General features: G+C 38.8%; 2 long non-coding RNA genes across 2 annotated transcripts in view; one reads left to right on the forward strand and one right to left on the reverse strand.

Annotated features, from left to right (window-relative positions):
* Nucleotides 1-11,173, reverse strand: part of LOC108445988 — a 61,683-nt gene extending 50,510 nt beyond the window's left edge. Inside the window, exons 1-2 of the long non-coding RNA XR_001861084.1 lie at nt 11,022-11,173; nt 10,528-10,580 (exon numbers count right to left, since the gene is read on the reverse strand). This is a non-coding gene — a long non-coding RNA (uncharacterized LOC108445988). The remainder of the gene's footprint in view (nt 1-10,527; nt 10,581-11,021) is intronic.
* Nucleotides 11,174-13,180: 2,007 nt separating this feature from the next.
* Nucleotides 13,181-14,146, forward strand: part of LOC108445989 — a 45,982-nt gene continuing 45,016 nt past the window's right edge. Inside the window, exon 1 of the long non-coding RNA XR_001861085.1 lies at nt 13,181-13,399. This is a non-coding gene — a long non-coding RNA (uncharacterized LOC108445989). The remainder of the gene's footprint in view (nt 13,400-14,146) is intronic.

The following is a 14,146-nucleotide window of genomic DNA, read 5'->3' on the forward strand; positions in this document are numbered from 1 at the left end:
TTCATTAATGCAATAGTTCAAAACAAGAGAAATATACCTAAAATGTCTATTCCTCAGATTCAGATAAATGGACTTTATTTCAAAGAGAAAACTTCCAGTGGTGCACTAAAAAAGATACAACAATTCTATCTCCTAGGTTGGTTTTTTTGCTTCTTTTCTAAAATTATGTTTTCAAGAGACCTCTCCTCCTCTCTTTCATTACAAAATTTAACATATTTTGGGAGTATAATAAATAAATAGTAAAGGGCATCACAGTACAGACCTTATCATGATTCTCACAGATTGAATAGAAACATTTGCTATGAAGTGTGTCTCACCTTGTGGGGTGTATGTCTGAATCCAGCAGACTAGAGCTCCAAGGGTGGTTATGGAGATCTTGAGGGGAGAAGAGGGAATATGCACAATCTGACCATGTAACCCCAATTTGTAAGCTAACCATTGAGCCTGCAGAGAGGTTTCAGTGACTGGAGGAATAAACCAGCAAAACTGTGGAAGGCAGTGTGGTGCTGTTTGTGCAGGGTGATTGTGTATTAAAAGGAAGTGAGATCCTGAGGGTGGGCTATGCTCCAGTGCATAATATCATCTGGTTTGCAAACTTTCAGCATTTACTGATCATTATACTGCCTAAATAAGTTAATTTAACTGATAAATTGAATAGGTGTCCTTAGAACCTACATTGCTGAATAATGGGAAATACGACCTTTAGGGAGAAGATGACTGAAAAGTCTTGAGGTTTGTGAGCAAAGTTGTTTTTGCTTCACTTGCTCTCTACCAGCCTTGTCCAACATTTACAGTGTTAAAAGTTCTGGGTTGATGCATTTAATATTGCACATACAAGGTAACAAGTTTATTGGTCATAACGACCCCATGCAGTGCTACAGGTTGGCTGAAGAGGCACCGGAAAGCTGCCCAGCAGAAGAGGACTCAGAGCTGTGGGTCAACAGTTGACTGAACATGAGCCAGTGTATGCCCAGGTGGACAAGAAGGCCAGTGGTATCCTGGCCTGTATCAGCAATAGTGTGGCCAGCAGGACCAGAGCAGTGATTGTCCCCCATGCTTGGCACTGGTGAGGCCACATCTCGAATCCTGTGCTCAGTTCTGGACCCCTCACTACAAGAAGGACATGTAGCGCTGGAGTAAGTCCAGAGAAGGGCAATGGAGCTGGTGAAAGGTCTGGAGCACAAGTCTTATGAGGAGTGGCTGAGTGAGCTGGGAGCATTTAGTCTGAAGAAAAGGAATTGCACAGGAGACCTTATTTCTTTCTACAATTACTTGAAAGGAGGTTGTAGCAACGTGGGTGTTTGTCTCTTCTCCCAAGTATCAAGTGCTAGGACATGCAGAAATGGCCTCAAGTTTCAACAAGGCTGGTTTAGACTTTATCAGGAAAAGTTTCTTCATGGAGAGGGTTTTCAAGCATTGGAACAGGCTGCCCGGGGAAGTGGTAGAGTCACCATCCTTGGAGGTATTTAAAAGACATGTAGATGTGGCACTGAAGGACATGGTTTAGTGGTGGACTTGGCAGTTCTGGGTTAATGGTTGCATTAGATGATCTAGAAGGTCTTTTGCAGCCTAAACATTTTTATGATTCTAAGTATATGGGGATCCTTGCTTAATTTTTTGAGCACTATGGAACATTTTAAGGATGTGCCTACTTATCTTGTCTTATGGAAATGGAGAGATCTAGGAGTCTTTGCAACACAGGATTTTGTAATCTAGGGTAAACAGCTAAATTAAAATTCTCCTGTCATACGTATTTCTACATACCTAGTCTGTAAATTCCTTGAAGTGAATAGGATAATCCTGCTGTAAAAAGAGGAAAAGAGTGCTTCTTTAGCTCTTGTAAATTGTACTTTTAGAAAATACTTTTAAAGTGTAGAGCTAATTGAGCTTTGAATGCTCAGATATTTTTATTGTGGAGCAAAGAGGGTATTTGAAAAAGGCTTTTAAACTTCTTCTTTGTAATATTCAAAATGACTCTCTGGGAACTAGCTCTTTAAAAACCCCCAAAACAAAACAAAGGAAACTGAACTCTCCGTCTCCCCCAGAACCTTAGGGGTTCAAATTAAGTCAATCAAAATCTAGACCTTTTGTGGGCTGAGAGTAAATGCTGTTTTCCTCTGCAATCTGTGACCTCAAATAGGCCCTTTCCTTTCTAATCACATGCTTTACATGCTGTGAAGAATAAAATGCATTTAATTCTTTGACTCAGCCTTCCTTTATGCCTATGTGAAAGAGCTGCTGAAAACTGCAGGTGAAGTTATGTAGAAAAGAATAAAGCAAAAAGTGGTTTCTTGCACATTCTTCTATTCCTAGGGTCCTTGTAAGTGTACACACAGCATGTGACACTACCCACAGCCATAAAATTGAAGGGTTTGAAAGAAATTAAGTTCTGGAATGATAAGACGGGAAAATAACCACATTTTATTTGCTTTAGGTGGAAAAAAAACTTTGCATGACTCTAGGGCTGCCTCTTCAGTGTCCATTGCAATAGAATGGTTCACTTGGAAGGGACCTACAGGAGTCATCTAGTCCAACTGCCTAAACAGCAGCACAGCCTTTACCCCAGAGCAGTTGCATCCTTTCCCTCTGACATTTGGGAAACTGCAATTTTTTTTACGTCATTTGGCAAAGCAGATTGCTGTGTATATGCCGTGACTATTTGGGTTTTTCTCAGGGAACTTCTCTCCTGGACCCTTTCTTATGTGTCTACCTGTGACTAACTCTAAATGTTTCAGGGTTTTGGAAGAAAAACAATGACTTTTAGCCACAACTACTCTTCAGAACAAGATGGATTGGTTATATCTATACAGGTAAAAGAAATGTGCTCAGGACCACAGCCTGGAATAAAGCACTTCATACAGACTTGATGAAATACTTTTATCTCCAGGGTGTGTGCATGAGGACAGCCTACTGGGAACCATGCTTAATGTATGATAACCTACTGGACTTGGAAATGCATGAAAGTCGTTTCAAGGATCATTCAAATAATTCTAAAGTATATAGTAGTATTGCTAGCACCCCAGAAAATTTCCAGACACTGTTTAATTTACTACTGGAGGTGCAACCACAGAAGACCTGTAGATAGTCTAGCTGTGACAACCACCCATTTCCAACCTGTATTTTCCTCTTTTATCATCAGTGTTTCTATATAAACATCAATCTACTTCTTCCTGTTCTTCCACAAATGCTCTATGCCTTCACTCCTCTATTCCCTAATAGCAATCTTCTTTTCCCCTGCAGTGCTCTTAGTATAATTCTGTTTCTTCACTTTCTTGTCAGTCCACTCTTTTCAGCCATATGCAACTGTTACTGCACTCCCACATATTTATGATCCTTTTCCTCACTTCTATCATATTTTCCCTCAGCCTACAAAAAAGAGGTTGTTCTCCCATTTTCATCCTTTCAATACTTGTCTTTGATGTTGCTGGCCATTTCTTTATCTCAGCATCTGAGATGCATAATTGAGAAAATGAATATATGTGTTATTGAATTACTCTAGCTGTCTGCATCATAGAAAATAAAGGCTTCACAAGGAATGGAGAAAAATCTAATGGAAAACATTTGAGACAATGAAACAAGTCTCTTATGGGACATTATCACCTTTCTTCACTAAGGAAATGCCAAATATTCTACAGCTGTGTAGAGTTCTGCCCACCACTCCTGGTAACATTGTGGCTCTTTTCACAATGACAAAATTATCTCCCCAGTCCCTTTTTCCTTCATTTTCACATTAGGATATCCACAGAACCATGAAATGATTTGTGTTGTAAGGGACCTTTAAGGATGATCTAGCCCAACCCCCTGCCATGCATACAGACATCTTTCACTAGACCAGGTTGCACCAAAGCACCATCCAACCTCACTTTTAACACTTAACATTTTCAGGTATGGGTCATCCACAGCTTCTCCAGGCAACCTGTTTCTGTGTCACACTATCCTCACTGTAAAAATTTCTTCCTTATGTCCAATCTAAAACTACCCTCTTCCAGTTTATTTTTGCTCTTTGTCCTGTCAGTTGCAGGCCTTCTAAAGAGTTTGTTCATACCTTTCTTACAGGCTCCCTTCAGGTACTGGAAGGCTGCAGTATGGTACCCCAGAGCCTTCATTTGTGCCAGTTAAAAAACCCCAACTCTCCCAACTTTTCCTCATAGGAGAGGTGTTTCAGCCTTCTGCATACTTGTGTGTCCCTCCTCTGGACCCACTCCAACAGGTCCACGTCTTTCATGTACTGGGAAACCCATATGTGGGCACAGTACTGAGGGCGTGGTGCCATCAGAGCAGAGCAGAGGGGCAGAATCCTTTCCCTTGACCTGCTGCCCACCCTGCTTTGGATGCAGCCCAAGATGTGTTTGGCCTCCTCACCTGGGAGCACACATGGACACCTTTGTCTTCAGCTGGAACCTAATGGGTCAACTGAACTCTGCACACAGGGGCATGCAAAAAGCAGAGAATGGGAGACACAGAACATCAGAAACTTTCCATTGCCATCACCAATCAAAATTTCATTTGAGAGAGAATATTTTATGATATTTCATGAATAATCAAGGTAGATCACAAGATGGCTTTTTAAACTAAAAATGAATGTGTGACTTTTTTTTACTCCACTCTACATGTTAAAAATGTTTCAATCACCTCTGATTTATTGATTTACTTATTTTTCAGTATAGTTAGTCCTTCTGTCAAGAAAAATAATGTAACATAAACTAAAATTTAAATAAAATTTAAAAGAAGATTTATTGTAATTATTGGTTGAAGAATGAATTGAGGGATTAATAAAACCCAGTGACTGTATATTTTTGTTCCGTACCTTCTGTACCTTCAAACCTTCAAAGCTTGCATTATTCTTGCTTTTTTTTTTTTAGCATAGGATGAACCTGGACTTCTTATAACTAAGAGCCTTGACAAATTAATGAGGTATGGAATATTTTAAACAGTAGGAAAAATGGAACCAAATCAGATAGATGTTCATAACTTCATGATCCTTAAAACACCCAAATAACTATCACATATGTATTTGAAATCTGTGCTGCCTTTCTATGACCTTCACAGAGTTATTTTGAATATTTGTAATATAAGAGGAATTAGTGGCCTTCCTACTGCCAATGCACCCTAATCTGCTCTTATGTGATTGTCTTCTAGAGTGAAATATGTTTCACTTAGGACACGTGAAACAAGGCATGTAATAAGGAGTGTGTGAACAGTTGACAAATAACTTGGAAATATTTGTTGTTTAGAGAAATAAATATTTTCATTAATATTTTTTAGTGCAAGCTATATATAATATCTTGATGGTAAGCAACCCAGTAACCAAACATAATTATTTCTCTTTATGACACACTCAGCCACCAAGACCTAAAGAGCAAGCCCATTCCAATCTCTGGATAGTGTTACCTGTTCAGACTGCGAAGCCACAGTGACAGTTTTCATTCAAAACTCATTTCACTTAATTTTAGGCATCACAGCAGTGAGAAAATGAGAAAACCCTGGCCATATCCAGCAAGAGATTTTCGACCCTTTCATAGACATCTTGAGCTGCTTGCTGAAGCAGTCTATCTTACTCAATTGTCAGGAAATCTCAGAAGACCTTTGGCTAGATGCTTAACCTAACTGCCCAAAACTAAATCCCACGTAAAGCTTAGTGAGCAAATAAGAACAGTGACACTACACAGAAGAGTCTTACTTGTATGTATGTAATTTAAAGTACAGATTTTTGATCAACAGAAATGGAGGCTTTCAAAATGGAGCCCTGACAATATCCTGAACTTTTATTTTACTTATTGTCTTTATTTCTTTTATGTTTATCCATTCATCCATTCATTTATTTTAACTTACAAAAACCTAGAGAAATCTGCATGTTGATTCTCTTCTTTATTAGTGATAACTTCTATTATTGATGTGATTGGGTGAATACTTAAAAGAGCGTAAAAAAAAAGTGTAAAATATCTTTTTAGAGATTTTTACACTTAAAAGAGTGTAAAAATCTCTAAAAATGGCTATTAATTAGAAATCAACACAAAATTCCATCTGGTTATTGCCAGTTCTCAGGTAGTCCTAGGACAATGACAACAAAGGAAATGGTTCCATATTGTTTTCAAATTATTCCCCAAGTTATACTCACTTCTACTAACAGCCAGCATGTTTTATTTTAGGAGAAATAATATACTCTGAAGCACAGAGAAACTTGGGGTCATCTTAGGTGCAGAATTTAGTAAGCTAGACAAAACATCCTACCAGGCTGTTTCCAGTCCCATATTGACAGCAGATGTCAGTATTTCTTAAGGACTATGTGTATTAGAAAGGAAAGTGTCTTGAAGCTTTGAACGGGATTCTGGGTGCTTGTGAATGCTCCAAGTGATCTAAATTTGTGAGCAACAGATTTTGTTGCTTTCATCACCTTATTTTTAAAATGTCTTGAAGAAGGTGTTTGCCACTGAACCAAAAGAATTAGCGACTTAACTTATGTGTGGTCTCAATTCTGAGCAGCGTTGGGTAGCCTGAACTCATACCTCTAGGTGGAGCTGGAGGAAGAATTTGCTCTCACACGTAAGGAGCTCCCATCGCAGAACAGCCAGTGGGGACATGATCTTGAGATATGGAGGAAAGATTTAGGTCATGATTTAAAGGGCAACCAGCTAATCTCAGAATGAAATGAAAAATACTTCGTAAGCTTTCAGAGTTGAATTTTTAAAATGAGAGTAAAAGCTGAATATAAATTTTTCAGAGAATATGATATTATTATTAGATAACTTTCAAACATACGTATGTAAGAAGAGTTATTTTCATCTAGATTATTTAATCCTTACACCATTTACTCAAACATATACATCTGTTGAACTATTTGGGACTACTCACAAGAGTAGTTGCATGTAAATCACTAAAATTCAGCATAAGAGTTATAGAATCTTTCCTCACATCATATAGCCTTGAGTGACAAGTTGGAAAAAGGTTCTTCCTATACAAACCAAGGAACTCACAAAATCCTTGAGCTTATCAAAGGAAGACAAATTTATATTAGATCAGCTTTGAAGGTGCCTAGCAGCTGTTAATGCTTTCTAACAGTAGGGAGTCAAGAATGACAAAACCTCATGTGACGCATTCAAAGAACAGTTACAGAATGAATGTCAGAAACACTGTGCACTTTTCCAAAATGTTGTATAATTAGGAGGGCAGCTGTAGTCAAAAGCAATGAGGATACGGGTACCACCTTGGAGGTCCATGGTGGAACAGACACCTATCTGCAGCCTGTGGTAGGGACCCCACACTGGAGTGTGAGGATGCCTGAATGAAGCTGTGACCCCATAGGAAACTCTTACTGGAGCAGGTTTGCTGGCAGGACTTGTGACTCCATGGGGAATCCAAGCTGGAGCAGTTCACAATAAACTACAGCCCATGAGAAGGATTTTCCATGGGAGGGACCAGACCCTAGAGCAGGGGAAGAGTGTGGGGAGTCTTGCCCTGAGGAGGAAGGAGCTGCAAAGACACTGTGTGAAGAACTGGCTGCAGTACCCATTCCTGGTTCTCCTGAGTCACTTGCAGGGAGGAGGTAGAGAATCCAGGAGCAGAGCTGAGCCCAGGAAGAAGGAACGGGTGGTGGGGAAGTTTTCTTTAAATTTTATGTTATTTCTTGTTACCCTACTCTAATCTGATGGGCAATAAATTAAACTTATTTCCCCAAGTCAGTTTTGTTTTTCCTGTGAAAGTAATCTATGAGTGATCTCTCCCTCCCCTTATCTTGACCCATGAGCCTTTTTTTATAATTTCTCTGTTCTGTACATCTGAAGAGAAGTGGTTCAGTGACTTTGCTGGGCACCTGCCATCCAGACAGGGTCAACCCACCGCACCAGATAAAAAAGCATCCTAAAATCTGCTCTCCAAAATAATTACTTTGAAAGATTAAATGCAATATACTGATGTAGTATGCAACAGAAGAGGGCAAATGAGTCTATTTTACTGTGTTTCAAAGCTGTCTAAACATCTATGGGCTGAAATTTTATCTTGGGCTATTGTGTGTAAATTTGCAAAAGAATTCAGAAAATACAAGCAAACAAAATTGAGGAGAAACAGGGGAAGAGTAATATGAAGGCACAGTTCAGTAAGCTCTGAAATGAATGCTATCAAGGGCACTCAGCTGTGACACCTTAGCTTGGTGGCTATATCCTACTCTTAGTACATAGACATGGTAGAAAAAATGTATTTACTAATCCTAAACTAAAATCTGTCTCTGAGCTTAGTCCTGATGAAACCCCACTCTCCTTATCAGTGCACCATGTGAGTTCAGGTGATAGCAATATTAAGGATTTACACATTTAGTTTTATTTTTAAAATGCAGCCAAATATTTCCCCATGCCTGCAGTTCGCTCACCTCCATGAGCTACACTCAGTTCTGCTTTCACACTACGGCTAAGGTCCTGCTTCTTTTGTCTGGGAGTAGGATTAAGTCTCATGATATTTAAGGGCAGCCCTCTAGGCACTTTTAAAGCAAGCGGTAGATAGGGGAATGGTTTTATAAACAATCCTGTTAGATGTTAACAGGATCAAAATGATTACTTCTACTATCATGCTGAAAATGTGCCCTCAGGGAGATTTTTCTTCATCCTATTTATACTTAGGTAAGCCCTCTGCAGGAGTTTCAAACCAACCACAACTTTAAAGTAGTATGTCTGCATAGGGAAAAGAGATGTTATAGCACATACAATCTGCAGTGAAAGAATAAGCTTTTACATAATCTCTCTGCAATTTGGTATAGGTTATGCACCATCCCACAAACCCCAGTTCCTGTTTGTATGGAGTGAAAAGAAACAATTTTCAGCAAGCAGAGAGTTGAATAATTTGGATTAGTAAAGAGATGTTGATCAAGCAGCTCAACTCTAGATGTTAAATGTAAATAGATGTCATGCAGTAAAAAATATTGTCTTGCTATTGAGCTATTCTCATTACATTTCTTGAAAACAATAAAATCACAGGAAGTCTTGGGGACTTGTCCTTACTCTACAAGACTTCGGGTTCCATGACAGCAACATTCTTGTAGATGGACATTACATTTGCTAATTTCCAGTTAACTGGAGACATCCAATCAAAGCTAGATCAAAATATCTTTGTATATTGTCATTAACTGATTATGATGATAATGATGATGATGTTGATGATGATATGTCTGGAGAACAAAGGGTGCTTGGGACATTCAAACACTGTTTGAGAGGAAAGGACATAGAGAAAACACAAGCTTTACATAAGGACATTACAGGTACACACATTTAATACGTTTCAACTGTGCATATCTAAAAATTATACACAAGTTCTTAGCTTCTTTTTTTCACCATTTTGACTTAGTTTTTGTATTCACAGCAAACTGAAATCATGACATAAATGGGGTATAGTTGAAAATATTATAAGAAATATCTGTAGAGTATTGGCTTCTGTAACTTCATACCTAGGTTCCTTTAATTAACTCCAGGTATGAAAAGCTTTTCAACATTACAGTTTCACAGAATCATGAGATACTTCTTGAGCATTCAGAGAGGATAAATTTAATTTCACAGAATTTGTTAAGCTGAGCATTTCTTTGTTTGTACACCTGAAAAAAATATATACACATCTTCCAGATGGATGTTCCAGGTTTGCATCTGCTGGAATTTGTTCTTCTGAAAGATAGTGTCTGGAGGAGAAACTGAAATTTCTCTGAAATATTTAAGTGTTGTGCCAGCACTTAAAAACTTAGAAGTGAAAGTGGTCTAGAAATACTTGTCTTCACAATATTTTCATTTATGCCTTTGTAAAAATAGATGAAAAGCAAGCACACACCACGGACTATATTAAATATGCATGAAAACACATAAAAGTAGCTACCATTACAGCTAAGACCAATGCCTGCCTACTGACTAGTTTACTTTTCTCTCTGTTCTACCACCACTATCAATTTTTTTGTGAGTGATTATTACTATTTGCTACAACACTGGAAAATTTTATCACACAAAGGGCTGAGACCCAGACTGTCTAAAGCACTACGTACTTAACTCATGCTGAGCTCTGACAGATCTAAGTGCTACCAAGGATTCAGGCCTGAAAAATTTTTCAGCATCTCTGAAAAATGTTCTTGTACAGCACATAGTTTCTTAGTGGATCTGTTGAAGCATAAAAAAAGAAAAGCAAGATGGAAACCATCAAGGTGAATAAAACTTCTCTTTACTTTAGCATGGAGAACCAGAACAAAAGGAAACACAAAATGTATGTGAATGAACTATCTCAGTGTCTGTAAATGGCACTGTATCAAGCCTGTTAATTAAACAAATAAGGTGAAGCATTTTCCTAGGATTTTGTCATTATTAATAGTGAATATATGCTTCAGCAGAGGCAAATCAGTCCTTTGTCAGGGGGTCTGTCTAATCTAAACATTCAGGAAAAGGTGTCGATTATATGTTATAAAAATACTGACTGTTCTCTGAAGAGAAACACTCTTCTGGGGAGGCAATGCATATTTCTTTGGTTAGATTCTGTGCATTAAAATTTTCCATGTAGAATTTTACGCACCATTTTTCTTCTTGGAGCTAACCTTATATCGGCAAGGAAAGATTCCCAGACATCTAGGGTGGAATACAAAAACATTTCAATTTTAAACCTGATCACACTGCAGAAGAAATTATATAAAAATGTATTCATTTTGAGTCAATGTCAGATAATTAGCCACACAGAAATCTAGTATATCAGAATTAATGAGTCTTTATATGGCACCTGTCTTCCCTGATGTCACTATTTTTTTGAAACAAGTATTTCCCAGTACTTTGTTTTCCCACACTCTGGGTTTCTTTGGTTGTGCCACATACTGACTTTCAAGAAGTATAGAAAGATCCAAGACTATAAATCTGAGCACATATTTATGAAGAAAGCTGATTACGAGCAGTATGGAGAGAGTCATAACAACTGTAACCAGCATTTGCACTGGCTGTTTTCCCCAATTCTTCCTTCAAAGCTCTGTCTCACGCGCTTCAGTCCTTCCTTCCACACACTCAGAAGTCGCTACTTACCAAGAGACGATGCTGTGAAAGGCTCACTTTGAGAGAGATCCTAATTTAACTAACCAGAAACTTTTTCTTAAGGTTTCTATGAAAAACCTTCTCTTTTAAAGATTCTCATACCTCTGAATTCCATATTACCTTCTACAAGTAAGCTGTTACTGCATGAGGATTCTTACTAAAATAAACCGATGGAGAACCCGAAAGGAACAAACACCCCTCAATAACAAAGCTAAACCCATTAAAAAGCAACAAAATTATTCAGAAAGATATTTTGTAAATGTTTGTTATCAGCTAACAATTTCTTGGTGGCCCCTGGGCATACCATAACCCCCAAAGAATCCATTTCTGTAAGATAAATTCTATGATAGTGCTCAAGAAACTTTAGAAAAAGACCCCTTCTCTGTAATGCCTACTCTATTACATAACAATTGTGAGCATACTCAATTAGTAAAATTAATAGCGAGTGCTCAGCAGTCTGGGGCAGCTTCATTAACCAGTTACTTTACCTTAAAACGAATTTTGCATTTAAAATAAAGCAGGAAGCTTGAGTTAAGTAATTTGTTCTCTTTTGATGAGTTCTTTACTCCAGTATACCTTGAAGATGGTGATCATATTTTAAAGCTGCCCTTCAATAAACTGCTCTTTTCTTAAATCTCCAGCAGTGCTTGCCCACCCCAGTTCCTGTTTTAAGTCACCATTTCACAGACTTTTGAAAATGAAAAAAATTCTCCTTCTCTGCCCAAATGCTTCTACCAGGAGCTGTGAATGCCTCCCACATTCCTTATTTCATGCTATAATTAGAACAAATATTTTAAACACAAATATTCTCTACTTCTCCTGAAGTCTTTGTTGCTCTCCTGTCACTCTCCTGTCATCCTCCTGCACCATGTAGAAAGACTTTGAATACTGAAAACCGAGTTTTCTGCTTTTTTTTATCTAGGGCTTTGATTTAGTCAGCATAAGAAATATTAAACTCTTTGTTACACATTCTTTCTTGTGGGTCTCTGCAGGGCCTGTATCAAATTAATACAAAGCTTCCAGAAGATCCTTTAACTCATTCTGTGCTTCACCTTCTCTCTCTGTATTTGCACCTGTGTGAACCCCGAAAAGCAGATATCCATATACTAATTATTCCCTTTGAAGCAGACAATAGACACCGCGATGCATTTCAGTCTTACTAAAACATCCCTTCTTTATTGCCCCAGAAAAATCCCCATACTGGAGCTGGGCCATGGCATGTCCATCACATTTTTGTTGCTTTTAGATCATACAGCATTGCTCTGGACATGGCAGAGGCTATCACTGAAGCCTGTTCCCTGTAGAACCCTCCTCTGCTGCCAGAGCCATAGCAGGGGGGTGTGGGGCATTATTAGCCAAGGGTCAGAGCTACAGCCTCTCACAGGCACGTTCTTGTTCTGCCCACCTTGTACAGCAGAACCCAGTACTTCACCACAGGGACAGACTAAAGATGGCAGCAGTCTCTCTGGAGACAACCTGAAGTAAGCTAAAATGCAGCAACAGAGCTACCAGAAATGAGCAGAGGGATAAGTTCATATTTTTCCTGCCAGTCATCTGTTTGCTTGAAAACAAATAGCAATCCAACAGCAACATACCGTGCATCCACTAAGATGCTTTCTATGCCTTCCCACCCCCATCATGATGACTTCTCTACAGACTACTTAAGTCCCACAAATCTGCCAGACTGTGAGCTAGCAATAAGATATTTTAGGACAGCTGGAACTGTTATTGTTAGGTGTGGTTTAGGCAATAAAGGCTGCTTTTTATTCCCATTATGCCTATAAATGGTTACAATATTTTGTTTAATGTTTCTGAGACTTTGACATACTTGAAATAGAATCAGTGAATATTCTGAGCTGGAAGGGACCCACAAGGATCATTGAAGTCCAACCCCTGGCTATGCACAAGACAACCCCAAAAAATCACACCATGAGCCCGAGGGCATTCTCTAAAAATGTCTTGAACTCTGTCAGGCTTGGTGAGGTGTCTGCTTCCCTGTTCCACTGCCCAAACACCCTTGCTATGACCCACCCTGGCTAGCTTGCTTAAAGCTACCTTTGCTGTCTCACTGACAACCTTCAGCAGCAGCATCTATTAAGGGAAGAAGCATGTATTCATCAGTCATAAAATACAGATGACAAGTAGAAACTTCAGTGTCTCTGCAGAATGAGAAAAAACCTATTGCCACAATAGTGAATGCCAAGCAATTGAGCTGATAGAAAAGGGAAGCAGCAATTTTGAGAGTGGCTGGTTGCTGCCAGGAAGACTCATCCTGACCTGCACAGAAGGGCAGAGGCCAATGGCTGTTCTCTGCCTGATTAAGAATGTGCCTGCCCAGCTTGAATTTGATGAAGCATCTCAGGACGCTGGTAAGTGTGCCACAGCATGTGCCTTATTTATATGTATAAGGACTGCATTCAGTATTGAGAATTGCAGGATAGCCAATGTTAAGAACAGATAAATAGATAAAAAACCCCTGAGTGTCTGTGTGTAGCAAAGGTATTCAGAGATACCTGACCCATAGTAAATCAGATAGATTTTCCACTGCTGCAGCAGACATATACAGAAAGAGAAAGTATGCTCTAGGTTTTCTGATGCCTTGTATATTGCTCTCAGTGATAAGGTCATAGAGAAAACCTTGTCTCTAAAAACCTGTCCTGCTAGTGGAGTGTTCTTCACACAAGAAAACCTCAAGATGACTGCTCAGAAGCACAGTACTCAGTGCAGTATTATGATTCCATTTGTGTAGCAGTGTACTGGCCAAAATTCCCAAGCAGGGCATTTGAGTAAGACTGCAGGAATAGTGATCAATCTTAAATTGAAGTGTCATAGATTATTAACTCAGTTCTTTGGTAAATTTCTGTTTATTTTACTGTTACTGCCTGGAATAAAACCATATTGCAAAGCTGCTAACCAGCATGTAACTCTGTAATACAGGGAGTAGAAAATTTCAACAAAGTCATCATTAAAAGTTTGAGGTTTCCTGGGAAAACCTTACCACAACAGGAAAGTAAGATTTTTCAACAAGTTTCAGCTGCTAGATAAGGAAACAGCACAATCATTAATTTAATGTCCTGGAAAGATGAAACGGTCAGTGATCAGAATCACCTCTGTAA

This window comes from Corvus brachyrhynchos, unplaced genomic scaffold, assembly GCF_000691975.1.
Source record: "Corvus brachyrhynchos isolate BGI_N302 unplaced genomic scaffold, ASM69197v1 scaffold103, whole genome shotgun sequence".
Taxonomy (NCBI): Eukaryota; Metazoa; Chordata; class Aves; order Passeriformes; family Corvidae; genus Corvus; species Corvus brachyrhynchos.